This window comes from Ambystoma mexicanum, chromosome 8 (genome assembly GCF_040938575.1).
Source record: "Ambystoma mexicanum isolate Mex_15411 chromosome 8, UKY_AmexF1_1, whole genome shotgun sequence".
NCBI lineage: Eukaryota > Metazoa > Chordata > Amphibia > Caudata > Ambystomatidae > Ambystoma > Ambystoma mexicanum.
Window position 1 is genome coordinate 1,202,985,285 of NC_090929.1, and position 26,477 is coordinate 1,203,011,761.

The following is a 26,477-nucleotide window of genomic DNA, read 5'->3' on the forward strand; positions in this document are numbered from 1 at the left end:
ATGGTTTTGGAGGGACAGGGATCCACCTGTTTGGATGAAGCCTTCATAGACCAAACTTGGCTGGAAACCTCATCGGGTGTGACAGGTGAGAGAGAAGAGAGGGGAAGACGTGGGGGGCCAAGGGAATCTCTGGTGTTGGTGTGTGCTATGGTATGGAAGAGAGGGAGGAAAGGTTGTCTTGTTTTTTTTGATGAAATGTGCAGCCAGGGCCGAGCAAAGTTCCTGGGTGGGTTTGATAGAAGAAGAGGCTGCTTTAGGAGTGACCAGTTCATTACAGACTTTGAAGATTTTGGCCGTGTTGCTTGATGCTGCGGAGATATGGCCTTGAATATAGGTCATATACTTTAATAAAGGTCATATACTGGGTATGACCTAAAACCAAAATATATAATAAAATTCCCTACGAATGTAAAAGTCTCAATCAATACACACCACTTTAAATGAAGCATATGTTCACACATAAATGGAAACATGCAAAACTTTTATTGATCAAAATTGAACAATTGTATTAAAACAAACACACCTGCAAAGTATGTGTTATATTAATTCATTAGGTTAACATACCACCACAAGCTAAACAATCAGATCAAACATTTCTTTCAAAAAGAATGTATATAATTTTGCTAAATCCTTCACCACACCCACTGAAAAAAGTGTAACGACATAATGAACATTAAAAAAAGACGGAATCAATATATCAAAACCATATGGAATCATGCAAGTAGCTTGCAGCTTGTAATGCCCTACGAAATGCTGTAGATAACCTATATCCCACAGTCACTTGCACCCAACTAGTTTTTGTTCACCATTGTTAGGAACATTATTCAGGGCAATTCTGTAAATGGTGTAAAAATGAATCACAATGCAAACATATGTATTCCATGTGTACGTTCTGGACTGTGTATAAATATCTGATCATATGTAGCGCGTGGTTTAAATGTGATTAATTGAAGGTCCACATGTACATATGTTAGCCATCTCCCTTCTGTGATGATCAAATGTAGCTGAAACACTTGTTCGAGGATGTCACCATATTGGTTGCACTGCTAATGGAAATATCTGTCCCTTCTGTCTATCAGAATTCACATGACAACAGTGGGTTCACAAAACCTTTTCTTCTGTGCCACCTAAGCATAAATTGTGCTTGGACCGGAGAAAGTTTGGCAAATATATATATATGTATATATTTGTATCAGGCTGCTAATGGGTTTTAAGGTTTAAACCAACATGGACATTTTGGAATTGATTGATTGATTTGATTGATTTATTGTTTTTATAGAGCGCTGAAACCAGTCCCCGGAGCGCTCCGGTATGAGTGTTCCCTTCTTTTCAGTCACCGGTGCAGTAGTCAAAGTGGGTGGGAGCAGTTGGGAGCTGTGCGCCTCTATTTTTTTTAAAACGTTTTACTGTTCCTATACTTTTATTTGAAAAAGAAACTGTTCTGGAATGGTTTAGTTTTAAAAGAAAACTGTAGGAATAAGTTGAAACTTGCATTTCATTGCACTGGACTGAACATTCCCTTAAACAACAGGTATGTTTGTTTGGGTGTTTGGAGAGTGAGTGCGAGGGGGGCCTGGCGATGGGATTTGTGGGGAGTGGGGACAGGGCATCAGTTAACATAGTTCTTTTACTTCTTTTCATACTCTTCAACATCTGCACCAGTGTTATGCAGCGGCTCCTTTGGGTTTTTCTGGCTTCGTTTCCTGGCTTCAATTTGCACTGCCTTCCTGTTGTGGGATCCACAACGAGCAGCGCTCGACGTCCTGGAATGCTGTAGTGAGTAGCTCTGCTCTTCCCCAGCTGAAGCTACTGAGGGCAGCACTCGCTCTCTCAGACACTTGTAGCAATTAGGAAGCTTCCGTGCTCCAAAGCTCCTGCACTGGGCAAGGAGGACAGCAGAATCTCAGACCTGCTCATGGCCAGCCTTGGCTCCGGCATCTGCCTCACACTCCTGCTCTGCACAGCTTCTCTCAAGGTGGTTCTTCTCCAGCATGCTCCGCTTCAGCAGGCCGTGTCCTTCTCACCAGGCCGTCTCTCCCTTTGTGCTGGGTGGTCCCCATTTTTATACACCTGGGACTTGGCAAATTACTGCAGATTTGAGTCCTTAACTTTAATTGCCTGACCATGGTGAAACCTTTTAGCTGGACATGCCTGGCTATTACCACTGAATTCTTCCAAGGCCCTGTTCCAAGTCTCAGTACAAAAGTGGTGTTTAGGGAAGTTTGAATAAATGGAAGTGTGCATAACTCCTGCTTGTTTCCTCCTCATCCCAGTACTAAGGTGACCTGTCTGTGGGACATTTTGGGTGGAAGAAAGAGACAAAGACTGACAACAGCCCATAAAGGCATAGGGAATCGAGGGTTCATTTTAACAAGGGAAAAAGGGATACCACGTCACACCGAAAGATGTCCTCTCTCCACTCCCCAAGTGCCCTCCGGCCAGGTGAACCTGCCTCGCATATCCACCCCTAGGGTTGGGAACAGCGATGGCCTTTCCCTGGCCACCTGAAAGGAGGACCAAGAGGAAGAAGAAGTGAGGACGCCCTCCGGTTCCTCACAATTCTCAACAGGGAGATGTGACAAAGTGCCCTGCCTTATCTGGGGTAGTACTAGTGCAGTACCTGGAGAGGGGGGGCAAAGACCACCCTGGGCTGGTGGATGATGGCCCCATGAGGAGTATGCAGAGGATCTGTTGGTCATCCTCGTGTAGCCCCAGACATAGGGCATGGGACAGTTACATGCATAACCAAATACTACTGATCATTTAAGGGATGCACATTTGTACGAAATGGATCAGTGTCCCTGATGCAGTTTACCTGTGTCCTGCAAAGCAATATCAATGGTTCAAGAAAGCTACCTTACATGACAACAACATTTTACCAGATAGTGCTGTGCAAACACTCACGGCATATAAAGAACCAGAAGCAGCTCCAATTCAGGAGCCAAATCCATGCCCACATGCACAGAAATACACACTGTCCCTTTTAAGGAGGGTGGACCCAGCTTTTAAATCAGCGTCCCCCATGCTGAGGAAAAAAACTCAGTGGTTCCTGTATTAGATGTGTCGGATTCATTAATGACAGTTCCCCAATACAAAACCCTGCACATTATGGTTGGAGAGCTTCGGAGCACCAGTGCAAGTCCAAACCCAGTAGAGGATAATTCAGGATATTTAAGGCATGGCTCAGTAGAGAGGAGTGGGGGATTTTAAAAGGTAGTGGCAGGAGTTTGTAGAAGGTTAGAGATTCAGAAAGATGATTGAGGAAGGAGTTAAATGAGAGGCTTGAGAGAGTAGCGGAGGGTGGAAACTAGAGAGGGAGAGGAGATATCAGGAGGTGGAAGGATGGAAACATCAGGAAGCGGTAGGAGAGCAACACATGGAGGGGATTTGAGAGCAACAACAGAGGGCAGTTGGAGGAAAATACCAGGGGGTGGTTGAAGCGAGAAATCAGGAGGAGGTTGGAAAGTGACACCAGCAGGCTGTTGAAAAATAATATAGGATGTGGATGGAGTAAGACCTCCGAGGAGATTACTAGCAAGAGCAGGAAGGAACAAGAGGTCTGTAATCTAGGTAACCAACTCAACTTTGGGAAGCCTGAAAGGTCTTCCAATTGTAGCCAACAACAAATAACAGTAACAGTCTTCTGGTAGCTCCTACATTATCTTCACAAGGACCCTTCTGGGAGAGGTGCAATGTAGAGACGCACTGGACCCTGAAGAGAGGAAGAATCCCCCTGAGACCTCCTGCGTGGCCATCACAATAAATGCTACCCCACAGAGTAAGTCCCAGGGAAACCCTCAAGGGGGGGAAAAAAACCTGTGCTGAGCTGCTCGGGAACGTGGGTAAGCGCCCTCCATCCCTGGGAGTTCAGTGTCTTAATCTTGCTTTCGGGTCTCCGTATGTTGTTGATTCCTCAGATCTGCCCAGCTGTAGATGTATTAAACAACAATAATTATCCCTGGAAGGGCGGATAGTAGGAGAGAAAGTTGTTTCTAAAGAATAATTCAGCCCCTTACCCAATGTGCTAAGATGGCTTGCTATTCAGTTGAAGAGGAAGGAATCTGTGCCCAAAGAACCTTTCGCTGCTGAAAGATGTACTAAATCAAATAATAACAAGGGAAAGTTTGAAAGATTTCTGCAGACGGTGTTAATCTGGTAAATACTGAAGAATACAAGAAAGGATTCCTAACCTGACTAGAATGAAAGCTTGGAAAACTCTAAACCGCCATGGTGAAAAGGATTCTGGGAATGGTAGTTCCCGTGGTTGATAGAATTGGTAGTTCTTTCACAGCAAACGCTGTTTCCTAAATCGATAAACAACAAGGTCTGTTAAATGTCTACACCCCCACTGATCTCGGAGGTAACAAGAAAAGACTGAACCCGAAGCCTACCAATGAACTGAGGAAATGGACATGGAAATGAAAACCGCTGCATTGCTGGTGCCGAACGGAGGACGGTGAGAAAGATGCCGCCATTAGAAGCGTGGATTCCTTGTAAAGTAAGGGGGAAATGCAAACAACGAGATAGTTAGACAAAGGTCAGAAGTGGAATAGAACTATTAAGCAAACGTATGGTAATGCCCTGAAGCGTACTCACGGAGCATCTCGCAATCTCTAGTAGAGTAGCGACGCGATGTGCAGTCTGCCTTGCTTTCTTTTAATGTGCTTACTTTTCCCTTTGTGGGCGTGGCGGCGCTCTCCGGACGCAATGCTGCTTCCGGTGGGGATACAATTGACACTAGACTGCTAACACGTCCTTCGTGGGTGCCCCCTTGGAGTAGGTAAGAGTACTTACACCGTACACATCACACGGTGTAATGGATAAAACCATTACAAGGACCCATATAGCCTAACATAGGGGTGAGATCCTGATCGGAAAGGTTTAAACTCACAGTGGGAGAAAAAACAAGTATGTGACATGGGATTATGGAGCGACAGACCAGGAGTAGAGAAGGGCTCCAGAAGGTAGAAATCCTAACCGTAGGCAGACGTTATGATAATGCCCTCATAAGCGCCTCTGTGAAGATGTGGCTGTGCAAACCCAAGTTGCTCTGCCTGACATTGAAAGAGAAACTCCAGTTGTATTTGGTCTTTGTGGTGGAGACCCAACAACATTTACATGACCTGCAGGAGAAATTGGAGTAACTCATATACAACTATCAAGAGAGCACCAGCTAGAGAACTTTTATAAGACTAACAACAGAGATTGTGAGTGGCAGGTAGATACCTCAAAATAGTGTGAACACAAGGGGCAATAATTTGAATTGGTGGAATTGTTAACAACAGAGTTCCCAGGCATGTTTATGTTTTAGGAGAAATGTTGTTTTAGTGTACACCTGTTTTTACCTGAGAATGTGTTTAAGCGCTTCAAAATCCTACTTGGAACCTTGCCCTTACTTCAACCTCAATTCCAGATGCATTTGGGGGGCGTGCTTCAAACATTTTAGTGGCCACCCAACTACTGATGATTGTCTCATTTAAGCGTCGTGAGCTTCTTACTGGGAAAAGGGCTCAAGTTGTGGATTTAAACATGTCTCCATATGTTATAGTGAGATGGGCCAGAATTCAACTTGACCCATCCTCCATGCAGGCGAGCATCAGCCATATAGGGCCATGTGCATGCTGTCCATATGGAACTCGCAGAAATAATGTCTGGCTGTGGGGCTGTGTCATGTGTCTCAGAAAGGAGCCCCACTAGGGGCACCATTATGTTTCACAATTTTCACTCCCTAAAAATCACATAAATTACCACTCTTTTGTTTACATGTGAATTAATAGATGTATCTCTTTTAAATGTTCTTACGGTTTGTTTAATAACTAAATGCACAATAAAGTATTAAACAAAAATAATAACAGATTGCCACCAACCTGGTTAAGGGATGGGATATTTGGTGAGACCACTGACCTTGGCAATGTAGATATCCAATGGGGCGCATGAGGGATTGCATCTATGGCTCAGAGCACACAAACGCAGAAGTGAAAAACACAAATTAACCAGGCATGCCTTTGAAAAACAATGCAGGAATGTTTCCACTGCGCTCGCCTCCTCAGACCTTTTGTTTGACAGCGAGAAATACTCCTTCCTCTGTTACTCTCTTGATTTGTGTTTATTTTTTTGTGATAGGTTTTAGCCCTCACGGGGCCCCACCCCCCTTGATTGAGATATGAAGGAATACTCACTTCTGTTATTGGTTTCCAATGGTATTAAGAGATGTAGGAGAACAGGAAGGAAGAGCTGCTTGTTTGTGTTTGTTGGAGGTGCAGATAGTGTCTGCTCAAACCAAATCCCCTTCCAGCCTGATTCTTCGGCTTTCTTGCATTGCTCTCTTCTCCTTGTTTCTGTGTTGTGTCGGGCTTATGCGCGGCGGGGTGGAGGGGGGGAGGGGTTTGGATCGAGAACTGTTGTCAGGGCTCCTCTCTTCATTGCACGTTTCTTGTCTCCTTGTAATAAGGCAAGATGCTTGCATTTTAGTTCAGCATAGGGAGCCCCTTAGAATAAAACCACCACATCTGAATAGTTAACACATTAACCCATGTTCAGAAGCAGTCAGTTAACTTTGTAGACTTGTGACAACCTATGAGGTTGTGCTATGCTACATCCACACATTCGCAGATGTTTTTCACACATGCCCAATCACATTATCGCCAGCCAATTGCGCTGTTTGCTCTTGTGCAATCACGTAAACATCAGTGCAAATACGGATTCAGGTTCTGGCCAGAGTTAGCAAGCAATATCCCAAACTGCATCTGTAATGTCAAACTATTGTATTGTGCTTAGCATTAAGATCCAATGTACTTTAATTCGAACTATGAAGGCTATACTTCTAATGGGGAAGCACCTTTTGTTCAAGGAAAGGTGTAAAAGAGGGTTGAACCATAACTCTTATTTTCTGTGCCTTCTGGAACATGCTATTGGCGTCCTATCGCATTTACATAGGTGAACAGAAACGTTAACACCAGTGTCAAGAGGTGAAAGGCTTGATTGAAAAACGCTTTTGTAAATAAGGCCGAAGCCTTTGACGCTTGAGTGAAGGTCACCACATTGCTATCAGGGGCGTCTGTTGCAACCCATGCGATCTCCCTTGCTGCCTCTGTGGTCTCCCTTGCTAGCCCTGTGGTCTCCCTTGCTACCCCTAATTATATAAATGTAAGGTCGTGGGCTGTGGCCAGCGCCATGTGGCTACCTGGTTCTAGAATTACTGGCTTTCTTGTTCAGGCCTCTTAAAAAAGCACAGGGTTCCACAAGTGTAAGACTTTGAGCAGTGACCCTAAATAAGAAAGAATAAGAATAACAAATAATTTGTCTTTCTGTAATTCTATACAATAATTGCTAGACTCATTAAAGGTTTATTTCAGGCACACTTCAGGGCGTGAGTCACTGATTTAGTCTGTTCTTAAAGAACTCAACTCATCGTTTCATCCTTCTAAAGTTGATAAATGAGTACCCACACAGGTTGGGTGATATTGCATGTATATTTGCTCTATACAAAGCGCTTAAGCGTAAGTGCTATGGAATAATACATCATTATCATTTGGCCTTGGACGTCTGCTTGCATTCACAGTAATTTGGTAATATGGGCCTATACACGCGGATATTAACGATACATGTGGTGATTCATTATTCTATAAAATGTATATCTCATTATAGTGATATCGTAACCATATTTTTCGTAGTGTACTTAAGAACAATGCTATGTGATGCTACTTTCTGTGTTGTCGAGTGGTGAAAGGTTGTGTTCCAGCACTTCCCGTGATATCACTTCTGGGTGGCGTCAAATTACATCACTTCCGGTGATGTCATCAGAGGTCATGTGATGCCACTTCCGCTACCCCTGGCATTTTGGTGAAATGATGTCCCTGATTTCTATGTGGTGTGAGTGCCAGACAAAAATATGTTCGCATAAATGCAACATTCTGTTCTGCACAGCCCCTAATTCACATTAAACAATGACGAAAAAGACAACGGACCTTATTTTGAAGGCGTTTTCCAATGGGATTTTCCCATTAAAAAACGGATTTATAAACCAGACCAATAGTTGACTGCTCAGTCCTGTTTGTCTTCACCTAAGCGTCTCTTGTGTGCGATTTAGGGGTCTGTCACTTCGTTAAGAGCCACTTCAGACCCGTTCTGTGAGGCAACAGAGGTTCACTTATTATTAGAATGACTTGTCCCTCCGAGGGCAGCTGCTTTGCATGCCACTGCAGAATAGAATGCAAGCCTTTTCCCTGGCATGTCACGCCACTGTGTCTTTGAACTATGCGAACACAATGTAGACTCCATGTTGGGACAGGGCCAATATTGAGGATAAATAGTACTTGCATGATTTTGCCTCAAGATTTTCTGAGCATGAAACCTTGTTAGACATGTGTTTGAGCAAAAAACACAATTGTTTTTACTTGGTGGAGAAAAATGTATTTAGAACGAGGTCAGGTAAAAAAAGCATAGGACAGTAATAGCTTGATTATCCTGCATCATTGAGAACACAAAGGGACTCGTTTTCAGCCTGGCGTACTGTGAATTGTAAACATAAAAGTCCTGCATAGGAAATTTACGCTTCCAATTTACTGTGTGCCCCCTTTCCATCAATGAATATGACGGATATGAGGGGCGGAACACAACTTGTGTTTCCCCTGCCTCCCTTCCTCCCTGCTATACAAATGCCCCAGCATTTGCACCAGCATGCATGTTCATGCCGGCAGTGTTGGCTCATGGTGCGCTGAGGAGGTGCGGCTGCACAAGGGCACCCCCCAAGCGTATCAAATAATTGGGCGTCTTGCCTCCAGTTTACATGACACTGAGCTGAAGGCTCCAGCTCAGTGTCATGTAAGCTTAAGTATCGGTCTAGCCCAGAGCCTGTTACCGCGTCCCTTAAACACACTTTACAAGAACAACAGGGGGCTCAGTTCTATTGTTTGTCTGAATACTATCAAGAAAAAGTATCAGCCGAAAAACAGAACTGAGCCCTCTGCTGCTTCATATCTAAAGGTGGGGTGAGGGTACTGAGAAAAATCTTGCACAGGCGCTGCCAGACCTGGGGCCGGCACTGCATGCCGGCACAAATGCTGGGGATCCCAGTGGAGCCGCTGGCAAACTCCATAGGAATCCATTGTAAACACTGCAAGGTAGACAGTGTTTAATTGTAATTATAAATGCTTTCTGCCATGCAAGCACAGTAGGCAGTGTATACTCATTTGCACTGTGAAGTGCAAATGTGCAGACCAAAAGGCTTTTGCCCTGCATATTTGCACTCTGCCATGAAAATGACCAAAATGTGGTGGGCGCCAATGTTTATGTCTATAGGCAAAACTCCCTACTGCCAAATTACAGTCTGGAGCACAATTAGCTCCAAAGATGCTGAACAAGCATAAATGCTGTATAACTGATCCTCATCTGATCTGGAATGGTCCTATTATCGATGTTGGGACTGTTCCAGTTAATAAGGCACCGGTTAACAGAGCTTTTACTGTATTTCTTGGCCTGAGCCAAAGAATTCATATAATTTGTAGGAATTTTGTTTGTACTGTAATAAATCAGAGGTTGTTTAAGTGTTCTTAAATAAAATCCAATAAACATATATGGAAGTGACTTTTCACTCAGTGAAACAGATACTTTACACTTTAGGAACACTGTACTTGTTGGTAAATGGTGAGATCATAAAAGGGAAACATCAGCATCATCCTTAACAATATTTGTCTGAGGTCATCTTTCATAGTTGTCCCCCCTGAAGCTTTTTCTTTCATATGAGGACATAGAAAGATTGAAACAAATGTGATCAAGGAACTAGATGTCCTCAATATCATTATCAAGACCTCAGTTTCAATATCTGCACCCTCTAAATGGAGCATCATGTAGATTTGCACATATGCAGCGCATTCCTCACATCAGATCCTCAAGAAACGCCTTTATAATGGAGGCCCATGAGAACTGGGGAGACAGCTCACCAAATTAAGTGGTCTCTTCTGGGATGTACGTGCAACCTGTTGTCCCAGGTTTCAATCGCCGCAGGATGAATTCAGCCTATTTTCCTCCTGACTTAGCTACATTAAGTATGATTACGGTGGGAAAGAATACATATTGTTTACAGCATACATGGTAGAGAAATCCACGATTAAAAACAATATAAAAATGCAATATTAAGATGAACCTTTCCCAACCAAATTCCTTTCACCTCACCCGGTTAGCCCCGTTTCCATTGCTATGTAAGCCTTTTAATAAATATCATTTATACTTTGAGAACGACAATGATATTTCTTGTTTGAAATATAGCCAATAAACACAGCTCTAAAACATCAAAAATGAAAACGTTATTTTTTTTTCACCAGTCACTTATTTATTTATTGTGGTTGTACCGAGATATTTGATACCGGGAAGCAGTTTATGAGCCCCGCAATCACTCAAGGAAGCAGATGTAGTGATGCATCATAACTACATTATGATCCATTTACCCTGTTCATGGTGTAAGTAGTGAATCATGACTCTGGGATAATAATAATAATAATATATAATAATAATAATAATAATAATAATAATAATAATAATAATAAATTGTTAAACACGTAGATAGAGAATGCAAATACATGTCATGAAAGCAGATTACTGGATTATTTTCAATGCCCCTTTTGATCATGATTCAATACTTGCTAATGACAGAGCAAATTTCACGAGCACCGTTAAGCACCGGTAAACTAACACATTTAAAATGTAAAACTAGATGCTAACATTAGGGAAAGGGCACATCTAATCCACCAACATCATCTGCAAACTAGCACTTGTTGTTCACCGAAGAGACACACAAGAAGGTCTGTTCTAAGAACAGTCAGGCGTACATCACCAATTTTCAAAGAAACACACATGAGATGGATTATGTCATCATAATTTAACGGATTGCATTTCCAATATTTCTGAGAGGACAATCACCGTTGGTAAGTCAGTGAGCCTTAACTGAGGTGGCCTTAGAGAAATGCTTTTATACATGTTTCAGTCGAACCCACTGCCTTCAGTGGGATGTGAAATCGTGGAGTGTTGGGTATGGCCCCAAAGGGTGCACAGCCTGACTCAAGCCATTCATCACGAGACCCTGCAACCGTGCATTTTGAGTCACTCAGCATGGTCTCAGGTATTCTTGTTTGCATTCAGTCTGCATGTTGCAAATACATCCCTCTGACTCTGATTGTAATTTAATCACTGCCTGTAAATACATCACTCTCTCAATCCACTTATAAACAATTAGTGGGTAACTCATCCTCATTTTGTAAATTAATCCTCATGAGAAAGTGATGGAGGACAAGTAGCACCAAACTGGGTTCCTGGCTACATTGCATACAATCAAAAAAACATGTTGGGAACATGAGGATGACAACAGATGTTTATGTTCGACAAATATGTCTGTGATAGTGATTCTTCTGTTTGATAACTATGTCTGTGATAGTGATTCAAGCGCAAAACCTTCTGAGCACATAATACACTCAAGACTTGGTGACCATTTCATTTGTCGCAAAACTCACCCTGACAGCAAAATGTCTGACAACCAGGAACTATATATACTCAGTTGAGCAGCCTTAGTAGTTATGAGTGGATGCCTTGGCTTCTCTGCTTGAGTGCAGCCGAGGACGATGCTTCATTTTCTTAAATGCAAACCTTTGACTGTCTACTGGCATGCTTCTGAAGTGTGTGTCCAGACACTGTGCAGGAGAAACCATTTTTGTTGATTAATAGTGCATGGAAGGGCCCAGCAGTGCTCTGATTCGGGTGAGGCTTTTGGAGACTCTCAGTACAACGTGCCCTGACTTAAGCAGCAACTACAAGATCACATCCAGGGAGAAGAAGAAACTGACGACAGTCCAAGGAGAGGCAACAGAAAGCCATCAAGGTTCATGCACAAAGAAGCCAAACAGAAGGAAGGGGGCACAGTTTGGGGATACAGGTCGAGAGCATCTTGGAGAAGATGCAAATGGGGAAAACCATTTGGGGTGAAAACATGGCGTGTCACGATTTTTGACTCTTCATTTCCTGAGGAAGCTAAAAGAAACCATTGTTGTGATCCGAGGATTAAATCTAGATAAAGGGGCTGGGAGACAGCGGCCTGGAGCCCTCTGGAGGACAGGATAATACAGAACAATATTTGGGTTCTGCATGCTGGGATATTGAGTCCAAATTCCCAGGGACACCTGAAAGGAACTCGTCTTCTACTCCAAAGAAGACATCTGTATCGTGAAGCTGGGAAGTAGAGGACCAAATCACAGTGAATAGTAGGTGAATCCGATGAAAAAACTGTATCATGGGTTACTGAACAAAAGCACAGAGCGAACTACAAAGTACCATTCTTTTTTTTTTTTTTCATTATTAAGTTTATTGAAATTTACATAAAAACATACAGAGCATTAGATTCATCAACGCTATAAATATAGAATTCATCACAAGTTATCTTTCCACATACCACCATCCCCTACCCTACGTAACACAAATCAATCTAAAATATCATTACAACTCATCCAAGAATCTACCCCACATGTCATCAAAAAATGTCATTTTTTTGTTTCTGCGGAGAATAACCTTCTCAATCCTGGAAACCTGACTTAAATCCTCAATCCACTCTGAAAAGGTCGGTCTCTCATCACATTTCCATTTCCTCAAAACTATTTTCTTGGCTGAATTTGCTGCCCTGAAAAACCAGCATCTCTGTGGGTAAGTAAGTTCTTCCACCTTATCATCCTCACCCAATATGACAGTAATATAGTCAAATTCTTCCTGCAACATTAGAACCTCATTAATCTTCTCAGTGACTCTCCTCCCAAATGTCCTCAATTCATAACAATCCCAGATCATATGTTCAAAAGAGCCAACTGCATGTTTACACCTCCAGCAAGCCTCTGAATCAATCATTCCTCTTGCATGAAGTCTTTGGGGAGTCCAAAACACTCTGTTAAGAATTTTGATTTGTCGGCTTTGCTCTCCCAAATTAATGGAAGTGAGAGACACATTTTTACAAATACACCTCCATCTGTCCTCAGACATATCTGAACCAAGTATCTCAGACCATTTCGATAGTAATTCCTCTGCCGGTACATGACGTTGCGCCAGATTCTTGTATACCTTAGACGCCATACCTCCCTCTGCCTTATACGCAGACAACCACATCTGCCATCCATTACCATCAACTGCACCCTCTTCCGCAGGATTCTCCTCAATTTTCTGTATTCTCCCATTGTACAGTCACTGAGATCTTTAACTCGTGCAAGTCTTTTAAAACTGATCCATTTGCCATCTTCAAACAAATCGCTCAGCCATATTACACCACTTAGAAGCCAGTTCAACCACAGTAGCGGCTTTCCATTCACCAGTATTCCTGGATTCAACCCGATCGGGATAAAATCATTATCACAAATTCTGCGATTACTCTTCTTCCACAGCTCCTTCCAGCACGTTCTCAGAAATTTTGTTGGCGGAGATGACTGATACCCAGATCCATCCACCGTGGACAGTATAGCTCTAGGAGGTAATGGAGATGAACGGCTTGATTCCGCCAGCGTCCAGAAATCATTTGAATCTTGTGAAAATGTTGCATGTAGTAATACTGAGTCTATATTCGCAGAGCAAGGGGAAGTGATCCCTTAATGTGGAAACGATTCATGCTTGAATATTGAACCCAAATGTCCATTGAGAAGTGAAAGTTTGCTCGTTGTGAAGCTGGCATATTGATTCCAAATTCCCAGAGTAAAATGAACAAATCAGTTGCTGTATTAAAAGAATTAATCCTACATAACAGAGCCCAGAAACTGAGGTTGCAAGCTGCTTGGCAAAGAGACAGAGAAATCCATTTGGGGTGAAAAGGCTTCATGCTGGTATATTGTGCCCATATTCCCAGAGCAAGCTGAAAGTATCAATGTTTTGTGAAAATGCTGCATGCTGGGATATGGAGTCTTAATTCCCAGTGCAAACTGAATTAATTGTTTGTAGTAAAAATGAGTCTAACAAACCGTTTATTGCGAAAATGTTGCAAGCCGATGGAATGAGTCTACAATCTCAGAATGTACTGAGAAATCTCATCCTGAATAAAGCACTGGCTGCTTGGATAGTGAGCTCTAAATACCCAACCAACCTGAGAGAAGCAACACTGACTCAAGGGATGAACTGAGAAAGCCAATCCAGAAAACCTCCAAGTGGAACCTAGTAATGCCTTCTTTACTATTACGAATGGAGAGCGTCACAAACATTACAAAACACAGAAAGCATGTGGCCTGTTATTACACAGTAGCACCTGGTGGTGGGTTGGAGGGAGCGTTCTCCCATCCTATCAGGAGTCTCAGAATATGGTCTTTGCTTCATTGTAAAGGCCCCACTCTGATCCTCCTCGGAAGCAGGAGGCCGCCATCCCCTACCGGGAATAAAGGTAAGTGCAGCACAACAACGCTGCGCTCCACTTCCCCATCTTCCCAATTTACACATCCATCAAGCACCCCTGCCCCACTTTCCTTGCGCTCACTTGCCGTCGAAGGGCCCACGAATACTCATTGTTCCTGGCATATCTCTGTCATAGCAATGGGAAAGCGGGAAGGGACTACATGTCATTCCTTCTCCATAATTCATGCCGGCCATCTGTGCCTTTTCTCAACTTAAAAGACATAACTACCAACATCCCGGTAAGAATGCTGGAATGCTAATAGCAATAAACTCCCCCCGCCCCCCGGGTGGGGGACTTTCTCAAAACAGGTAACACCCAGTCTATAGTTAAAGCCCTAGCTTTTCTCTGGATTCTAACTGGCCCGGGCATTACCTAGCCCAATAAAGCCCCCACCCATCAGATTTTATTGTTTAAATAATATTATTTCTCTGCCGGGTTGAATCTTTTTTCCAAATGTAAGGAATCAGCAGTTGGAGACAGATCACAAACATGTTTCTTTGCACCTCTCATCAAACACGAAAAGGAGAAATGTCTCTCGTTTGCCAGCTTGCCAAGTTAATGTATGCATTCTGCTTCATTGGGGCAGAAGGGGGCAACTGTTTGGATGTCCATTCCCCTCATCAAAGGTCCATTCTGGCCCCCTCTGTGAGAGAGGCATGGCACTCAGTGACTCTCCCGTGAAACACCACCCATGTTAAGATGTGCTAGATGCATGTCTTAACTGTATTTCGCCTTTCTTTGACGGTACTTGGACACCAGTTGTGGGAACATAATCAGTGGAGAAAAGATGGGAAGAGCACTTGCAAGGGGCGCATGCACATAGCTCGGCAATCTGCTTCACCAGCTCACATGTAATGGGCGCTGGCTTTCACCTCATGGTAACCATTACAACTACCATGCAGACACTATAACCCAGTTCTGTAACATGTCTTCCATCATTTGAGTGAATGATCCCTCCAAGGACAGTAGGAGATGGGGTTTACAAAACGCTAATCCCAGCACCTTCATTTTAAGTAGAATGTAAAGTCATTTTAAATAGAATGTAATGTCAATTTAAGTATAATGTAATGCCTATCCTTAAAAGCAGTATCTAACAACCAATCTGTCTGCAAATACTATATATAAGATCTACATTTTCAACTTCTCTCTACCCTTACATTTCACTTGAATGAAGCCAGTGAACATTCCTTCATAATCCTTCAACAATGTTCTGTGACAAATGTTCATACTTTCCCTTTTGGTGGTAAGTAGTGCTACGTGATCCTTTTACAACAAATGCTTATTCTTCCACTTGTATGCCTGATTTTGCTTTGTGAGAAACGTGAGGACATTTGGGTGATTCAGAAATGCTAAGCCAAAATGTAATTTATGAATAAAAAAGATACTTGCAGAACAGTGCAGACTGCCACCAGCCTCGGATTGGCCTATAGGGCAAAAGACCCGTGGCTGAACCAAAAACACAAAATGCTGGTGTGAGCCAGTTTTTTGGGTCAAAGCGGGCCACTCATTTAGCCAATTTGGGCCAGTTTGATGAGTTAATTCACTTTGTGGCTCGTAGTTTTGACCAGTGTTGCTGAATAAATATTCTTTCAAATGCAAAATATGCATCACATTTTATCAAATAACTCCCCCTTGGTTACTATTCACACATTTTCACAAAAAGGAATGAACAGCCATTTGGAACTGTGGGCCAATTTTTTATTGGTGCCCAAGACAATTGCATGGCCCAGTCCGACGCTGGCTGCCACACAGCAGTGTGTCATGTTTGTTCTACATATAAAAGGACATGTGGAAGGGGGCCAGCGATAGAAGAAAGACTACATTCTGCAATTACTGCAGCCTATCAATAACAGAAGGTAACCGTTTCTCTATCATAACACAGAAAACGGACGTGTTCTGCTGTCTGTTATCGACGTAACAGAATATATTACTTCTGCTGCGTTCACACTTGTTATACTACAAAATCTGTTTTTATTGGGGATCGCAAGCCCTGGATTTGGAGAACCTTGGTAAACAGATACAGCACATTAAAACTCGCTAGATCGCGTTTGTTTCATTTCCCTTGAGAGGGCAGGCCATGGTAGGACACCTACACTTCATGCTAATGTGAGTACAAGGGTATTCCTGGACCTGCAATGGTAAAACAGTAAGGATATGTGTTCGGCAGCACAACGTTTGTCAAGAATGTGTGCAGTGGAATGTTCACTACAATTAAGTAGCAATTGTCCCAACACTCAATAATGGTTTACTTAGCTCCTGTTCTTTCCAATCGGCATAGGGAGCCCACTGGAATGTTGAGGCCCACACTGACTGCTCCTACTATGGCAAGGCCGCAGATGGTGTACCTAAACAAACACTGAATGCTTCGCCCCAGCCAGACAGGCCGAATCTATGATTGAAATCCCAGTCACGACGTTTAAAAGGGGCGTTTATGATCTATGGGCCAGAGACAAAGTGGGATACATCTGGTCAGAGAGAAGCTGTGAAGAGTTGGGGGAATAAGAATATTGTGAGATGACTCAGATGCCCACAATACATACCTGAGCTAATGGAAACTATTGTGATTCCCCTGTTAAAAAGTGCACTGTACCCACTCAATACTGGAATCTATTTCCCAGTCTTCAAATTGTTGTAATCCACAACGTTGTTGGAGAAGGCAGCATTATTAGAGGCTAAAGAGCACATATATAACCAGCAAGCTGGCTTCAGAAGAGGGCTTTGATGTGACCTGTCCTGATTTATAACCTGGATGTCCATGGTTTTCTGGTGGATGGAGATGGTTTGGGTGCCCAGGTTCTTCCAGGCCTAGTGGTGGTTCCATTTTGTCCATCATACCATCTGACTACGGACACCTTCAGAAATAGGTACGTAGGAATTGGCTCTAAATTAAGATGCGTCCTTTCCTTTCACTAAAATCCAAAAGTGGCCTGCGTTCCTTTACTTTGAAACCATAACCTCTTATTTGTGGGGTGCTTTATAGCCTTAAAGTACAGGAAAGGCAAACCGTTTTGAAACTGAACCAAACAAAACGGGGTCCTGCCCCAGTTGGTCTGAAGCTTGCTTAGCTCTCATCTCTGTGTCTCTTTATAGATGAATCCTCAATGTTAAAGCATTTTGGGGTGTTGCTTGACTCAGCTTTATATCTTGTAAAGCTAGTGTTAAGTAATGATATGATAGATTATTTATAACACACTTAACACCCAGAGGTTTCTAAGCGCAGACCGGGGATCAAACCTGTGTTGCTCCGTGTCATCTTGATTCCAAGGCGAGCACATTGCCGCTGAGCTATGATCCAGAGGATAAGTAATGTTAAAACCATTAAGCCATTGCTTATGTTTTTTTAGTATTAACATAGTGCACGAGGAGTTATCTCTTTAATTCAGTACATATTGGTGCCATTCATTGGCACTTGCAAATAAATCTCATAGAAAGATTTCAGAAACTTGAAAAAGCAGCAGGAAGACTTCTCACGTGCACTCCAAATGACAGCTCCCATGATGTTGCACTGGCATCCAACCATGAAGCACATCATTCTTTAGGAGAATGTGTATTGGGCATCATAATTCAAATTAAATAGGTCCATTATTTCTCAGGTTTAGGACCAAGCTGGATGTCCCTCCTAGACAGTTAATATTTAGTTGCATCTGCTAGCAAATATTCCTGCATTTCACTGACGTAGGATGGTTGGACAAGTGTTTTCCATTCAGGCTCTGCAATATCAGGATTCCCTCTGTGATGAAGTCTCTTGACTGACTCTGGGGGCCTAGAGTGGGGTGACCATGGGAACCGGGTGTTTACCAGAACTAGTATGTACTGGGCCTAGGGGCTGTTATGAAGGTTCCCATGGTCACACTCAATGAGTCCCTTTCACTGGAACGCAAACACAGTCACACACAACAACCCTTCCTTAAATCACATTGGGGATTTGAGTTTTGGACAAAATTACCTTCCCTGGGCCATTTCCCCTACATTGCTTAACTGGAAAAATTACGCCTGGAAGATTTCATCAAAGGGAATATTCATGTGGCCTGATAAGATACTTCCCCTTTAAACTAGAAACATCCAAATTCAGGACAGCAAACTCATCTAGGTCTTGAGAAGAATGTGTCTTTACTAATCGTAGAAGGATTTGCACTTCCTAATTGTAGATGAGAGTATTTTGTCTGGTCCTCTAAGAGGGGAATTCATTTCTACTTCCCCTTTATGACATTTAAACAGACATCAGGAGCACATTACAAATGTTTCCTGCTCCCACTCGGCATGCCACCATGGCATCAGGTGGTCATTTCATTTCTCCCCAATCCTTGCATAGTGAAACCGCTCCAAAATCGAAGAGATGTCTCACTCCTGGTGAATGCCCACTCTTAGGGTCTGCAACAGCAGCAGATGTACCGGTTACTTGTGCAAGACACTCACTTGATGAGCCCCCACTAACATGTACTGTCTGTGGTGCCTACTCCATAGACACATCTTTTTGATTGGAAGTGGGAAATGGTGCCAACAAAGAAAGCACAGTAAAATCACTCACCTATACTTCAAATTCCCAAAGTGAGGAAAATCCTTCTCCATTCCATTCTCGCACTTCAATACCATGGCGTGGATCTCAGGCCAGAGACAGGGGGCGGACTACATTTCAAAATAGTTGGCAAGCCATTTAAATGCTTGGTCCAGCCCCAAGCTCATACAGTTGCAGCATTTTGCAACCAAGCCGGTCCGAAAGCACAGCGAGTAGAGTGCTCGCTTTGACATCCGTGCAGAGCCTGCTGATGCAAGTTCGAATCCCGGCGGGGCCACACTCAACCTTTCATCCTTCTGAGGTTGATAAATGAGCACCACACACCATGGGTTATACTAAGCAGCGCTCAGATACAGATGCTAAATTATTGTTATTATTAATCATAGCTCTTCGCCCACTCTGAGACACATATACCAACGTTATTAGGACGAGGTGAGGAAACATCTGAAGGAGATTTGTTAAAGACTTGCAGGAGGTTATTGAGAATCATTAGGATGGAATAGTGAGAGCTAGCTGGTAAGACCAGAAATGTTTGTGTGGGCAGGTTAGGTTAGTTGTGGCAGTGCCCCATTCTGGTGGGTCGAGCCGATGGTGGGAGGAGGCCTTAGTGTGTGGCATGGAATGAGGAGGAGCAGGAGAATCACATGAGTAGTGGGGTAGAGACCAGAATAGGAGGCGGGGCATTGAGTGAGGGAAGTAGAAGAACATCCTTTTTGAAGAGACCAGCCAATAGTACTGGTAACCCTTAAGCCCAAGATTGAGAAGGCAGAAGAAGATAGATACTAAGGACCCCATAATAGGCTCTGGCAAGCCCCTAAGGCCAAGACTGAGAATTAAGGAGCAGTTAGATGCTAATGGAATAATTGCAGCCTGCAGAAAAAAACGTAAGCCTGTTACTGAGTCATAGGGTATGGGCAGGTCCATAGAACTCACTGATGGAGATTAAAAGATGCCCAGGGCAGACTGGCCTTGAGCTTTTATGTTTTGTTGAGCGTCCCATAAATCAAGAAAATGCTGTCAATTCCTAAGTTACAATATAGTTACCAATGGTTTACTAGCAGCAGTTAATGCCCACATTCTAAGGATCCTGATTGGCTCTGACATACCCAGAATTCAAATGCAGTTGCTAGTAATTAATAGATGACTGTGCATGATAATAACAACACATAAATAATAAATGGCATTGGGGTAATGCTTAAACTTATATTTAAATCAAGTATTTATTATCACATAACAAATTATTTCTTAAAATATTTCACACATCACGTTTACCATTGCAAGATCAAACAGTTCTTCATATAGCCAGTGTCCTGCACGTAATGTTCCCCATCTGATCTCAACCATGCACTTAGTTACAAAAATAGGACATATTTTTGGTACTGGTTGAGTTGGAAGCCAAATACAGAGGCCTTCCAGGTAACTGCCATACTCAAAACTCAAACTAGCTTGTTTCTCCATCACCAAACAAGCAACAGGACAGAAGAAAAGGCTCATGCTATTGCAATTTTGGTTACAACCATTGGTGTCTGTGTTTTGTCAATTCTCAGAACGCATTTCAGTAACAATACATTGGATCTAGGGTACCACAGAGTGTGCTGCAACATACCAGGCAATGGTCCACTAGGTTTTGTCATGATGCCATCATCACTTTGATCTGACGGTTACCAGTCATTTGGTGGAAAACCAAAGGATCGAATGACATTTGATCGACAGTCAAATGGTCGAAAAAAATGGTTGATTTTTTTTTTTAATGGGGGGGTTTCCCCCTAACCCCCTGTTTTCTTTATTAAAAATATTTTTTAACCAACCAAAACTAAAAAAATATATATAAATAAATAAATAAAAAATTCAACCTTTTTTTTCCGACCATTTGACTGCCGATCAAATGGTCATTTGATCTTTTATTTTCGACCATTTGACTGGACACCTGATCTGACTACCAGTAAATCATATGAAGCATACCATCTTGGATGAATGCACCCATTATTTTGCCATGGTGGACCACAACGCCCCTTCCTGACCCATTCCAAACAGTAAATCACCCAGGTTGCTCTGCCCACATTTGCATGGCATTAGGAGCATCAGTATAGACTGCATATGTAACATCCCCACACTAGTTTCACTAAATACGGAATTGTTTTCTTCACCCAAGCTGAACTTCTTATATAATCTTTCATCCCTCTTTTACCTGGCAATATCCAGCTCACTTTTTTTAAAACGTTTTTATTTACATATGATAGGTTATTCATAACAAGCTTAATACCCAGAGGTTTCTAAGCACGTAACCGTGGATCGAACCTGTGATGCTCCATGTCGTTTTGCTTCCAAGGCAAGCACGTTGCCCCTGAGCTATCCTCCTGAGATGTGTTAGTATGTATTCAAAGAACTGTGCATAGAAAGCAGGGGTGGACTGGGAACCAAAAGGGGCCCTGGAAATAATTTACAAAGTGGCCCCATTGTTAAGGATTTCAATCGAGCACACACCCGGGTCTCGCCTAGCATGCAATGCACAAATAAAAGACTTATTTATTATGTCTATAGGTTCAATATTCTGAGTGATATACCACTCATATCACACCCATCTCAAAATACCCCTAGGTCACACTGTGCCAGGAATCAGGCTAGTTGGTAAAAGTAATTATTTATTTATTATCTAAATCAAGCACACATTTTTATATATATATATATATATATATATATATATATATTTTTTTTTTTTTTTTCAAAACGAAAATAATGCCCTGAAACAAGGCAAAATCCAACGGGTTGCACTCCCAATAGCAGCTGAGGCATGGAATCCAGTCTCAGCAAGGAAAAGGCATGACAGCAGGTCCGGCAGCACGATTTTTTCTTTATTGGTAAAAGGTGCAGCAAAAGGAAAAGCCTGGATAACAAAACGACGCGTTTCACGGTACACCGACCGCTTGTTCACGTAGGTAGGGAATTATATGGAAAAATGACTCCTTATCAATGCTTTAAAACCTCTATGATACTAGTGCATAGAATGTCCCCATTCACAAGAGAATACAATGTGGTGAACAAATGGCGGCCATCTAATAACATCTAATAACAGTAAAAAAACAGCAATGCATAACGACAAGCAGTGTATTATGTAAGTAAAAACACACCACAATCATTAAAGCATTAAACCAATGTTGTATGGTACAAAATATAACAGCAAGGACGCAGATGTAATAGTTGCATGGACTGAGGAGAGAATGGCAGAAAACGCGGGTGAATGGCGGAAGCAGAACAAATATATCAAATATGAGTTCGAAAAAAGAAAAGAAAACATTGCATTCAAAATGAAAATGTGTGTTTCAAAGCCATGATAATCCTGTAGGGATGTGACACAATTTAATATTATGTCTTTTTGAGGAAGATGCCGTTATAAAGCATCCACCATTAGTCTACATCCCAAATCCAAAATCTGCGCTAATTTCTCCCGGTATTATGGCCCTCTCCTCAACTCAGTCCTACCAACCATCCATCATTTGTACAGTTTACTAGCTGATACATGAAAGAAATGTATAATCATGCCAAGTGTGCACCACGAGTCTCGCACAAAGCTATATACATAGTCATATGAGTTTAAATACTCATATATGTATACAAAATAATAAACATATCGAGCTCAATAACACATTGGTTAGCAATATATATATATATATATATGGGGCAGCAATCACCAAGTGGAGACAATACAATTCAGAAAATAAGTAAAGCAATTGAATTCACTTATAGTAATGCAGAATAGAAAAAAATAGAAAAAACAGTTTTGGCTTGTGAAAAGATACCGTTTAGGTAAATATTTCCCCCTGCAAAGTTCTTAAGGCACAAATGAGCAATTCTACACAGATGTAAGTAAACAGCAGGTATTCAGGAATGAAAGAACAATGTCTAGAGTTTGAATGCAATCTTCCCTCCCCAAACAAGAGAGAAAAACGCTTTTGGAAATTGACACTTTTAAAATGACAGGTGAAAATGGCTTTGTGAAACAAGGAAAAGTGTGCAAAAATGCTTAAATTGATATAAATTCTTATGAGAGCAACACTAAACAGGTCCTAACAAACATGAACTACAAGATAAACAACAGTGCACACTTTAGATCAGAATGGAAGTTCAGAAACACTTTGAATGGGAAAAGACACGTGTAAAACCTTGGCAAAAATGTGAATTTGCAGCACAATTGGGTCAAATACACTGTTGTTCCGGTTTTTGGTTGTGGATGTAGCTAAAGATCTTAGGTTTCAGTGAGAGTTGAAATTAAGTTTCTATCTATAAAATTGGAGAAGATATGGGAGTTTTAGTGAGAGGCGTTTTTGAAAATAGGCGTGAAAATGAAAACAGAAATCAGTTCTTACAAAGACAGTTATGCTCTAAACTAGGGTATTCAGGCTGGTTACCAATTTGAAACACAGTAAACCCCAGAGTGGTCTGCAGAAACCAACCCCAGCACCTCCGTGTCCACCGTGGAGGACTGAGTCAGATTACCCGTGAGGTGATTTTAAGGGTTTGGGATTTTCAAAAGACAAAAGGATTTTCAAGAAATTATTACTATTACAAGAAATCAAAGAAAGGTTTCAGACTGGTGTGACACTACTACAGGTTCTTAAGTTAAAGAGAGGATGGGTTGAGATTGGGATAGGACAAGGCAAAATACTGTGGGTTACTATTATTCACATTGATCAGAGAGGGGTGCCTCTTCCTTGAGAGGGAAGCCCCCCTGTAGAGATCAATAGGCAGCCTTTCATTGTCCTTGACTGTGCCAGAGACGAAAGTCTGATGAACTCATTGTTGTCAATATGCGAGAACCTCCAGCATCCATTAAGCCTTCCTGGCGCAGGGGAGGGTCAACCTGAGGTGTCATCTTTCCCAGGCTGGGCACTGTCAAATCAGAATTAAATAGTTAACTCCAAACTGGGTTACTTTAAAATTCACTTTAAGGTCTTTTATTTAAACATATAAAACTGAATACAGTTTATAAGGGATTTGGACATTTAAAGAAGTAAGCCCTTCACAAAAACATGCTTTCAAATAGGCGATTTCTGCAATTTCTTCAGGGGAAAAAGCACATTTAAACAGAGTCTTTTACACCAGAGTTTCCTTTGCAGCATGCACATCTATTCAGCACCCTTTCTGTCCTTGAGTGCTGGAATTTGTTTGCAGCCTGGAAATAAGTATTCAGCCTATGCTTGGAGTTTTCTCTGCACAGCTGAAATTGTTGTATGTTGCCACTTTTATCCGCATTTTTCCCTTGTAACTGAAAACAAACTGTTGCTGGACTGGTTTTTTATAAAATAAATCTCTTAGCTGCTGTCAGTGAGGCCCAGTTGCTCTGAGCCACCTGGAGGATCTGTGATTTCAGTACACTTTTAATTTCAACGGTTCACTTGGAAAATGACTGAATTTAGCACCAAGACAACACTTTGAAGGTTGAAGTTGATTGGGGAATTGGGGAAGCTGCATTTTAAAGGGCATTTTTGGTTTTTAGTCCACTTACGTGGCCTTACTTCATTCTTCTGCAGTGAGTTCTGTTTTTACACCAACTTTGACTGTGTGTGGCAGGGGAGTGCAGCCTTTTGTGACTGTGGACCATGCGCAGTTTTGCAGATTTTCTGCGAATGCAGGTGTTAGCGCATCCGTTTTTGGCTGTTTCTTTCACAATTGGCAAAGGGGTGCAGTGGGGCACATCGGCATGGGTAAAAATATCCCTCATCATATTACACATTTTCAGCAAGCCCAACCACTTTCCTATGGGGAAATTAGGAAATATCACACAAAAGAGGCCCAGGGTGCAGAGGCCTAGCTGGAAATTTCCAGAGTTGCCTATAGACCAGTTGAGCACTGATAGCAAGGTCATTCATTAACAGCAACATTTTCCAATGGCAGAAGACTCATCCCCACCTTGCTTCTCACTGATGAACTAAGTTTCAAAAAATAGACCTGTTCATCAGGAAGAAGGAGACACAGAATTGGAATACCTCACCTTCTGGCCGAAAAACACTGTTGTGTTGACTGTTATATTGTCTGTGTTGTCCATGTTCAACCCTACATTGTTTTGATGTATATGTACTGATTATTACATGCTATCACCTTACTAAATCCACTGGTCTCCTTTCCAAGGACCCCCTCAGTGGATGTGTAAGCATTGGAAAGAACCTACAAATATTTGAAATTTGTCACTTACAATCTGGTTACTAGACCTGAAAAATGTGTTAACACTGTTGTATCTTGTGTAACTCCTAGTTAAGTGTATCTACAAACATGTAAATTGCAGTTTTATTAAAAATCTGACTGCAGTACTCAGAATTGTCCTGATACATTTTTGTCAGAATTCATTCACAGTAACGTGTACACACTTACCAAGGTGTAACCCCCATAGGTGTGTGTTCACCCTTTGTTCATCAGCCAGGTATCCCATGACCTTGCTCATTTTTGCTCTTTAATACGTAACTACCCACCTGGGTAGAGCAAGGCATCAAACAGGTGCCCTTTTTGATAAACACTCCACTATTATTTGGACACATTTCCAGCTGAAAGTGAGTCCATTCTAAGTCAAATCAACTAACAAATGCAGGGTTGTCTGTGCCAACAAGAAATGCCACGATTGATTGAGAATTTCAGGCCTAACTAAAATATTCTTATGGTACATTGTCATCTTATGGGGCCTCGTCCATTGGCTGTAAAATCACATGAATAAATAAAGATATTACAGCCTAGCAATGTCATCCTTTTCATGAGATCTTGTAATCAAACAGATCCACCAATAACAGATCTACATCTACCTGCAAGTTTAAACTCAAACCACCAGGTGCCTTTTGGCGGCAGGGCTGCTGTGTTTAATCCTGCATATCTTTAATTCGTAATTATGACATTGGGCGCCCTGTGCTTTGTGCTATCACATCATTGGGAACTATTCATAACCAGTTTTCCCCTAACCACTTTTCCATAGTCGGTATAGAATGGTCATTCTCAGTACATGTGTCATGGAATGACTGTACATGTAGCCATAAGTGCTAAAGTGGCCCTCATAGTTCTAAGTCCCATGTAGCTGATATTATCCGCTAGGATACTGTGTCATGGGATGAATCGTCATCAATTTCAACAATACTTCAATTATTGTTGTATTTAATGGATACAGCACTGAGAAACATGTGAAAATACAATACAACAGTGACACGTAAGCACACAAAGAATCCTGTTAGATCATCGGGAGTGTTTAGGTAATGATTTATAGTTAGGCTAGCTAAGGCAGTGTGTCCAACATAGCGACAAACTTAGTATAGTATGAGACTTAAGTAGATGCAACGCCACACAGAGGGCAAGCTGGGTAAATTAAGCCTGTGTTATGTCACTGCTAGGCGAACACGATGATGTAGAGCTCTGCAATATGACCATGCTTCCCCTGGAACTCTCCTGCTATATTATTCTTTCCAATACTGATATTCATGATAAAAGTCTCGTTTAGTTTGTGTCAAACATTGTGGATAGTTTCAAATCTCGAATCATGTCATTTTCCAATATTGTCTCACAGTCAACCCGCTCGCCTACCAAGAG

The 26,477-nt window shown here is 42.0% G+C and overlaps 1 protein-coding gene across 4 annotated transcripts in view; it reads left to right on the top strand.

Annotated features, from left to right (window-relative positions):
- PRKG1 (protein kinase cGMP-dependent 1) overlaps positions 1-26,477 on the top strand; it is a 2,834,149-nt gene that overhangs the window by 2,729,059 nt on the left and 78,613 nt on the right. The gene's annotated exons all lie outside the window — the stretch shown is intronic.